The 9714-nt window shown below is 35.5% G+C and overlaps 2 long non-coding RNA genes across 2 annotated transcripts in view; one reads left to right on the forward strand and one right to left on the reverse strand.

The window, feature by feature from the left end:
* LOC107657118 (uncharacterized) overlaps positions 1-2828 on the reverse strand; it is a 3383-nt gene extending 555 nt beyond the window's left edge. Inside the window, exons 1-2 of the long non-coding RNA XR_001630641.1 lie at positions 2741-2828; positions 1604-1674 (exon numbers count right to left, since the gene is read on the reverse strand). This is a non-coding gene — a long non-coding RNA (uncharacterized LOC107657118). The remainder of the gene's footprint in view (positions 1-1603; positions 1675-2740) is intronic.
* Positions 1-9714, forward strand: part of LOC107657117 (uncharacterized) — a 162374-nt gene that overhangs the window by 56430 nt on the left and 96230 nt on the right. The window lies entirely within an intron of this gene.

A 9714-nucleotide genomic window follows, 5' to 3' on the forward strand; every position in this document is an offset into this window, starting at 1 on the left:
TATGAATTAAATTATTATCTGTCAATATATATATATATATATATATATATATATATATATATATATATATAACTTTAATTAACGATAAGGCGATTATTGAGGCCATTAAAAATAAAATGTACCTCGCTAGGCGGCTACTTAATCATTCACAGAATAACGGTACCTGGCACAGCGACAGATCAAATATGCATTAAACAGAGAAATCAGTGTGCTCTTACCACAACTTATTAAAAATAGAGGTAAATAATCATATCATCATATTAACTTACCTTATAATCCTGCTTGCAATGTGCGTGACCGTCTGACGACGAGACGAGTGAAGAATCCAGAAAGTTCGATGAAGAGGAAAAATAAATAAACCTGTTGGGTCAAAATAACCCAACCCAGCTGTTCAGTGGTGAAAGAACCCCTTACAGTCCATTTGACCCAGCATGAGCAACCCAACTGTGTGTTTACATTACCTCAAACAACCCAGAATTATGACCCAGCACAATTAACCCAAAAATGTGTTTACAGAAATAACCCAGCACTTTTTAGAGTGTGAGATTGGAGATATGTGAATGTATAGATGTATATAATTGTGGTTGAATGTTTACAGCTACTAATATTTAGGGATTATATTCATATTTTAAAATGTCCACGAGGGTTCAGTTCATTTCATTCCACTTGTATGTGATTTCAGAATTTTCTGTGGGTGTATAGGATGTGTGAAATTTTCCAGCCTGAAATTGTGTCCCAGTCCGCCCCTGCCTGCTGCTGTCTGTGTTGTTAATATAAATCAAACAACAAAAGACAGAGAAAATCACACACTGCTCTTGACTGAATCACTTGTGTAACTTTAATAAGGGTAAATGTATATTTAATTTGTACAGTGAAGACTATGAAGGGTTTTTAATGTTTTATAACTTTCTTAAATTTATGTAGTATTTAGATGAATGGTGAAGCTTGAACTTTTCGATTAAGTCTATTTCATTTGTGTCTTTGTTCTATTGTATATATTTGTCCTATTGCTTATAATTAGTTTATTTTATTCTTATTTTATCACTGACTGTTTACTTGTTTTCAGTAAGCTTGAGAGAGAGAAAAAAACTTGTTAGTTGGGCTAGTTTTAGTTTTTTTTATGATAACAAAATCGGTGATGAGAATTCTAAAATTTCAATGGTAATTTCAGTCAAAATTTCATATTAATATTGTGATAAAAGGCTTTGGTCATATCGCCCACCTCTAATTCCACTATATCCCATGCAGACGGAGTACGTGTGAACTTGGCGAAACAAATCTAGTTCAACATCTGAGGCAACGTCACAAAGAGCTCTATGACCTGCCATATGTCTATTTTGTTGTTTATTTTGCCTTATGTCTGTTCTAGAGACATGTTACAGCTTCTTGATAAAGCTCTAATTGGTTTTCTTTTGGAAATATGTTTCAAATTCATACTGAATGCATTTATGACTGTAAAGCATGTCTGTGTGTGTCAAAATCGTGATTAAAATCAAAATCGCAAAATTGATCAAGAAATCGCGATAGGTTTTTTTTTTGTAACTATATCACACAGCCCTACTTGAGAGTAAAGAAAACAAGAGAGGCTCATGTTAGATGTAACCTTTAAAGATGTCAGCCAGGGTGTCAAGCCACCATTCCTTGTCCATCTGCACCAGCAAGATTCTCACATACCTAGAATATAATTTCAGATTAAGAAAACGTTTGTCAAACAGGGTGTTCTTGCAACCCAAAAATGTGTTTACAGAAATAACCCAGCACTTTTTAGAGTGTGAGATTGGAGATATGTGAATGTATAGATGTATATAATTGTGGTTGAATGTTTACAGCTACTAATATTTAGGGATTATATTCATATTTTAAAATGTCCACGAGGGTTCAGTTCATTTCATTCCACTTGTATGTGATTTCAGAATTTTCTGTGGGTGTATAGGATGTGTGAAATTTTCCAGCCTGAAATTGTGTCCCAGTCCGCCCCTGCCTGCTGCTGTCTGTGTTGTTAATATAAATCAAACAACAAAAGACAGAGAAAATCACACACTGCTCTTGACTGAATCACTTGTGTAACTTTAATAAGGGTAAATGTATATTTAATTTGTACAGTGAAGACTATGAAGGGTTTTTAATGTTTTATAACTTTCTTAAATTTATGTAGTATTTAGATGAATGGTGAAGCTTGAACTTTTCGATTAAGTCTATTTCATTTGTGTCTTTGTTCTATTGTATATATTTGTCCTATTGCTTATAATTAGTTTATTTTATTCTTATTTTATCACTGACTGTTTACTTGTTTTCAGTAAGCTTGAGAGAGAGAAAAAAACTTGTTAGTTGGGCTAGTTTTAGTTTTTTTTATGATAACAAAATCGGTGATGAGAATTCTAAAATTTCAATGGTAATTTCAGTCAAAATTTCATATTAATATTGTGATAAAAGGCTTTGGTCATATCGCCCACCTCTAATTCCACTATATCCCACGGATGGAATGACAAACTTGAATAGAGGAATTGCTAATTTATGGTTATATTGAATACAGAATATTTATAAATAAATGAACCATCACTGAATTCTGAATGCTAGGCAGTGTGTTCTGTGATATGTTCTCAACTTTGCTAATGTCAACACAATTTTTATTTCTTGCTTTCGTGTGTCAAACAGAGTGTTCTTGCATGCTATGATTTTAAAATGACTATTCCATATTATACAGAACGTTGCCATAGGCAACCCTAGCTAGCCATCTCACCACTGAATTGAGTTTATGTCAATCTAGTCTCCAATCTGGAGGGCAGAATCGACACTGTTAAAAATAACTGTGAAAAATAAAATCAGAGTGCATTTTCATTACATTTTTATACTGGTCTCCTAGTTGTAAAGCAATACAAGCATTCACCTTTAAGTAACAAATAATATTACATACCAGTAATATCGTGGTTTAACGTTATAAAAGTATTTAACGTTACCTGAGGAAAAAAGAGCGCGAAAATGCTCAACATAAAATTGATGGATCTAACTTATCGTCGGATTCGGCACGTCGCAGACATTTACTTGAAAAAAAATATGCCCTTAAAAGATAAATTTTAGAATGAAATGGTCTAATTCTGGCAAAACATTACAAAGCCATTCAGTACGCAGACAGTAACTGAACTTACCCCCGTATTTCTGACGTAGTTCATACCATTTCCATGAAGCGTTTAAATAATTTGTGCGAGCTCATGCGCGCACGTGCGCACAGACACACACACACAGTCATATCGCCCACCTCTAATTCCACTATATCCCACGGATGGAATGACAAACTTGAATAGAGGAATTGCTAATTTATGGTTATATTGAATACAGAATATTTATAAATAAATGAACCATCACTGAATTCTGAATGCTAGGCAGTGTGTTCTGTGATATGTTCTCAACTTTGCTAATGTCAACACAATTTTTATTTCTTGCTTTTTAATGTCTCAAGCTGTTTCTCTTAGTTCAAGAATCGGATATCGTTTTAATCTACTTAGTTTTTGGCAGTCAAGAGAAATAGAATCCATCCTTTCATCAGCTCGCTCATTCATGTTTTGTTTTTTTTTGTGCTGATTTGCGGCTGATTTTTGTTAGACGTCTGCACAGCATCTGTTTCTGTAAGCATTTATTTCTGTAGCGATTTCAGCTGACAGCGCAGACTAAATGCCAAACATGTCTTTTCATTACCTGCTACCCTCTCTATTTCCCTCATGCTCTGAAGGACCACAATTGTGTTCTGACCGTAAGTTAAATATGGAGAGAACTGATTGTTTTGGATGGTGAAACATCCGAATTAGATTACTGGCTTCAGTAGTTGGGGAAAAAGTACTTTACTGCTGTTCCTGGCAAAAAACAAGTGAATCAGACTCTGAGCGGAAAGCGTCTGTACATTTATTATAATTGTTTTTTCTTGCTGTGTCACTTACTAAAATCAGACTGTACCCAAGCCCAATGGGAAAGGCAGAAAAAATTAAGGAGTAGCATCTAGACTGTAGACTGCAGTGTGATTTTGAGATAGTGGGTATAGAAAATAATCACCCCCCTTTAAAATAATCACATTTTGTTGCTTTGTAACCTGAAATGAAGACAGACACTGTTTTTGTTTTATCCAGCTGTATTTTACTCAGTGCAACTTCTAACATCCAAATGAAAGGTATAACACCAACATGTCAGAAAAAAATAAAAATAATAAAAAGCCAGAATCACGGAGTTGGAAAAAGGATCACCCCCTCCTAAAAATGATTTGTAAACTCAATCAGGTGTAGCTAATCACCTTCTCAATGGCACACAAAGCCATTTGACTTTCAACTGTGATCAGCTGCAGTCATTTTGATCAGCTCAGCATGAAAAGAGCTTTCCTGGAGCATTTCAGTCCTTGGTAGTGCAACTGGAGCAAACAATCAACTATGGCTGGCAAGGCACTGTCAAAAGATCTCCAGGATAAAGTTGTGGACGGGCACATGTCAGGAGATGGATACAAAAACATTTCAAAGGCGTTATCACTGCCTATAAGCACAGTGAAGTCTATTATTAAGAAGTGGAAGGTTTTTGGTACAACACAGACCCTCCCTGGATCAGGATGTCACTCCAAACTGGATGAAAAAGCCAGGAGGAGACTGGTCAGAGAGGCAACCTGAAGCAGCTGCAGGAATTTATGACAAAGAGTGGTCATTGTGTGCATGTGACAACAACATCACAAATTCTCCACAAATGTGGCTTGTATGAGAGGTTTGCAAGAAAAAAGCCACTCCTCAACAAAGGCCACATGCAGTCACGACTGAGCTTTGCCAAAACACACTGAAGATTCTGAGACAGATGAGACTAAAATTGAATTATTTGGCCTCAAAACCAAACGATATATCTGGCAGAAGTCCAATACAGCTCAGCATCCAAATAACAGCATTCCTACAGTAAAGCATGGAGGGGGTAATGTCCTGTTATGAGGGTGTTTTACTGCAGCAGGGACTGGAGCACTTGTCTGGATAGAAGGAAAAATTAATGGCGTCAAATAACCAATACCGTCAAATCCTTGAGGAAAATCTGCTGCCAGAAAGTTGTCAATGGGAAGAACTTGGTTTACCTTCCAACATGACAATGACCCAAAGCACACAGCAAAACTGAGCACACATTGGTTGAAGGAGAAAAAGCTGAATGTCCTTGCATGGCTTGATCAGAGCCCAGACTAAAACCCCATTTAAAATCTGTGGAATGACTTGAAGACTGCAGTCTACAAATGCTCACCATCAAGTTGAACTGAACTTGAGCAGTTCTGCAAAGAAGAGTGGGCAAATATTGCAAAGTCTAGACAGAAGTTAGTAGAGACATATCCCAACAGTCTAAATGCTGTAATTAAAGCAAAAGGTGGTTCAACAAAATACTGACACAAGGGGTTGATTTGATTTTTTTTCTGACATGTTGGTGTTATATCTGTCACTTGGAAGTTAAATGTTAAACATAAGTTGCACTGAGTAAATACAGCTGGATAAAACAAAAACGGTGTCCGTCTTCATTTCACTGTCTTCATTTCAGGCTGCAAAGCAACAAAATGTGATTATTTTAAAGGGGGGTGATTCTTTTCTATACCCACTATATTCTGGGTTACTGCAGCTAAATTATTGATTAATTATAATCATGTTTTTGTGATTACAGTGACAAGGATTTGATTAAAAATTATTCAAGCAAGATATCATTCTTAAACATATGCCATCTTTATAAATGTACATCTATTCCATTAAGGCAAGAATGATTGAACAGAGATCAATTGCTTTATATACACGTTTCAAGGAGAATTATTAACACTAGGCTGTAAATGTACAAATCTGAAGACAGTCTATTGAATTCCATTGAAATGTATGGAAAAAAACAAACCCAAGAGACCATTTTCTTCTGAGGAAATAGGTCACAGATTCAATTACAGTCACTGAAGCGTGCACCCAATCTATCATGCCAAATTAAGTGCATTTTAGCAACCTACTTTTCTCTCTAAATTTTATAGACACATTCACTCTAGTGAAGATTCCGCAAAAAAAGTAAATGACTGGCTTTGTTCCCCCTTTAATATATAGCTGTGCTGTTTTAAATGTTATGCACACTGGAGAAATATTTTTTCCTCAGAAGAAAAAAAAACTTAAATCTGGCTTCAGGCTTTATCTGTTTTGGAAGCAAAAACACTTTCACCTTTTCTTGATTCTCATTATACGTTTCAAAATTGCTTCTACACTGATGCAATTCAACTGTATCACCTCAACAACTGCTGAGTGCTGAGGTGAGAGAGGTTGAATAAAATTGAAAGCCATGCTGAGAGCTAACTTTATGGTAAACTGACTTGAATTTACAATGAATGCGTGTAGGTGTAATATTAATGAGACTGAATAAATTAAAATTGCCATATTTAATTTAAATGGTTTATGGTTAACACAACTATAGGGTCAGCATGAATACAAGGACAGCCAGAGGGGAATCGTGGGCTGCCTGTCATAAACTGTGTTGCTGTACATGGTTGAAGAGTTTTGTTGTAGACCCGTACACTGTTGGATCTCTGGTGTTGCTACATTACCTCAGGGCTCATAAGAGGCCAATTCTCATATTGTATTTCCTGATGGCTGATAGTACAACGGACTCAATTTTCCTTGCTGTTTGAGTGGGGAATGATCCAGCCAGACATCAACTTGTCATCTAATCTCATCCTGTTACCTTTTTCATTTCCCTGTGTAGTTTCTCATGGAGGTAATTGCCATGGACATTACTAACACTGACCATCTCAAGAGTGTGCCTTGTCTTCGTACTTTGACACCCTTTACCCTTGCAAGTTCATTTTTCATTAAACCTAAACCAATGTGAACTTTTTTTATAGTAGAAACTACTTTTAGCATTAAATTTAACTCTTATTATCCAAGGTTGTGTTTGATCTCAGGCTTGTACAGAGCTTCATATTCAGCAGTGGCGAAAGCTCCATAAAGGGTCTTCAATAATTCATGACACCAGATTTAGATTTGTGAGCTTCGCTGTTCGAAAACTGCAAAATTCCACACTACATTACTTTGTGGAATTGGCATGGGTCTGCGATTTAAGCTTTGTGCTACACTTCAGCAAGTTTGACTTTTTTCTTTTCTTTTTTTTCTTGAAGTAACATGGTTTGTACTGGCATATGTATTTTTGTTTACTTAGTTTTAATGAAAAAAGTTAGAATGTGCAGGAATTATTTTGACATTTAATGAAAACAATGAACCTCCTGTCTCTTTGAACCTTTAATGAATTTAAAAATGATATCTAAGGAAAACATTAATCAATTTACAGTATATACCCATATTCCATATCATGCAATGTAAAGATAGTTATTCTTGAATGTTAACCACAGATCACATGAAATATGTCCTGTCCTCCTGTTCTGTCCTCTGCTGGTGTACATTAAGGACTGTTGTCCCAGTTCCATTTTAATGGGACAGACATGAGTGACGAATGGAGAACAGCCATCTGAGTGCTCTAAACACTAATGCAATGCAAATGGAGCAACATATTGTGCTGTGAGTAGCATCTTTTTACATTTGCATCATGCTTATTGTATTCACATGCAAATGTTAAACCTGGGTAATAGATTTTACTCAGTTCAGTTGTTGTAATTTGTCTCACCTAAACATAAAAGGTGCTGATAATTTGTTGCTTATTCTATTTTGTCTCTTTTAGTATGCCTGTCAGTTTTGTGTACATTATGTTGGAAGTGAATAATCAAAAACAAAATAGACAACAGAGGTATTTTTGGAATACTAGTTGATTGTGTATTATAAACAAACGTGAATTGCATTCTTTTATATAATTTAATAGATGTACATTTATTTAAGACACCAGCAAAATAAAAACCAGGTCCTACTAGATTAAATTAAAGCGAGTAATAACCAAGGAACTGTATAATATCTCCAGAAAGATATCTGCTAGCATTCCCCTTGATCTCAATGGTAGCTGCTCAGCTGACGCAGGACCCCTCAGAAGATCTGCCATCTTTGTTGGTTGGGCGCTCTTTGCTAAAATTTAGACACAATTTTTTTGAGCTAATAACCTGTGCTGTAAGTGTTGCAGGAAAATTAAAGACACTTTTGATAGTACCACACATTTCTAATGCCCTTATAGTGACTATTCTGAGCTGTGACATCAAAGCCAGCAGAGAGCGGAAAATATAAGTCCATGTCATACATAGAGAGCTCTCCAAAAATAACCTTTCACTGCTGAAACATCTACTACAATATAGTGAACTACCTGATATTTATGTGTTGACTCACCAGAATCCACATTACTTTTCAATGGATGTCAATGGAGAAAGATGTTGTTTGCTCCAAGAATACTGTAAATATGGCATCTACCAGCAGGGGTAACTGGCCCATGTTAATGAGCCAAATCTTGACCCCTTGATAATGATAGCCATTGCTTTCTAGTACTACTTCTGTTGGCTCTAGACCTGCTAAATGATGGTAACATCTTACAGTAGAGTACTTGAGATGGATCACAGAACAGTTCCTGTCCCTGTGTCCCTGACCTCTTAATCTCTAGGTCTCTGTGGGTGACTGTGAAAGAGAAATAAAGATAGTGATGGAAGGAAGACAAGTGCTGAAACATGATCAAGTAGCATTCTCTTTATTAAAACCTTGCAAAACTATCTATTGAAGAAAGTTCTATTCCAAGTTCACCACACATGAAGTAGTCAACATGCTGTGAATGTAAAACAAATTCACTTCTGCACATAAAATATGCATGAGATATGAAGGCAAATATTGTACAAACTTGTCTTATATTCTATATGAAATCATTTAAAATAAGAAAAAAAAGCTAAATATTTCTTAGCTACACTGTAAAAAGAAATCTGTTAAATTTACAGTAAAACACCGGCAGCTATGGTTGCCATAACTTTACCGTGAAAAATACGGTAGCAACATTTTAGGTTTTACAGAACTGTTTAAATTTACAGTGAAAAACTGTATGTCATTAACTGATACAATGTTAATATGCAAACCTTTGAGTTAACTCATTTTATTTGCAGAAACCGACTGCACTTAATTTGGCCAATTGGCATTTGTTTATAAACTAATATTTATAATGTTTAAGTAATGCAAGCATATTGGTCTTAAGAACTATTTTGCTTAAGTCCATGAAGAAAAACCTACTGATATATGCAAAGTCATTAAAAGCATCAATTCAACTCAAATCTCTTGCAGATAACAGCAGCACATATTCATGTGTGATTGAAATTATTGAAGAGATTCACATTGCATCAGTAACTACACAGTTACTGCCTTTAAATAAAACAACAAGCAGCATAACATCAGTATTTCTCTGTTCGTCCTTTACTTAAACACAGGCTATGCTCTCCAGCACAATGGTGACCCACAAAACACAACAGGAAGTTGACTGTTAGGTTTTACAGTATTTTGCTGTTTTCTTTTCTTGATTTTACAGTGAAATACTGGCAGCTGTGGTTGCCAGTAATCTACAGTTTTTTACAGTTTGCTTCCGTAAATTAAATTAACAGTATATTTCTGTTAAAAATACATTTCACAGTGTGTTTTTCTTCATCTCACACATTTAACCCCTTTAATCCCACAGCAAAATCCTCCGTTTTAAAGAGCACTTATATGTGTCCACTCTACAGAGTGTTGAAGATACACTGAAGCAGTGATGAAGTTAATGAGATAATTAAATGAGGATTGAGCATTAGTGATG

The sequence above is a fragment of the Sinocyclocheilus anshuiensis genome, unplaced genomic scaffold (assembly GCF_001515605.1).
Source record: "Sinocyclocheilus anshuiensis isolate Anshui unplaced genomic scaffold, SAMN03320099.WGS_v1.1 scaffold944, whole genome shotgun sequence".
In the NCBI taxonomy this organism is placed as follows: domain Eukaryota; kingdom Metazoa; phylum Chordata; class Actinopteri; order Cypriniformes; family Cyprinidae; genus Sinocyclocheilus; species Sinocyclocheilus anshuiensis.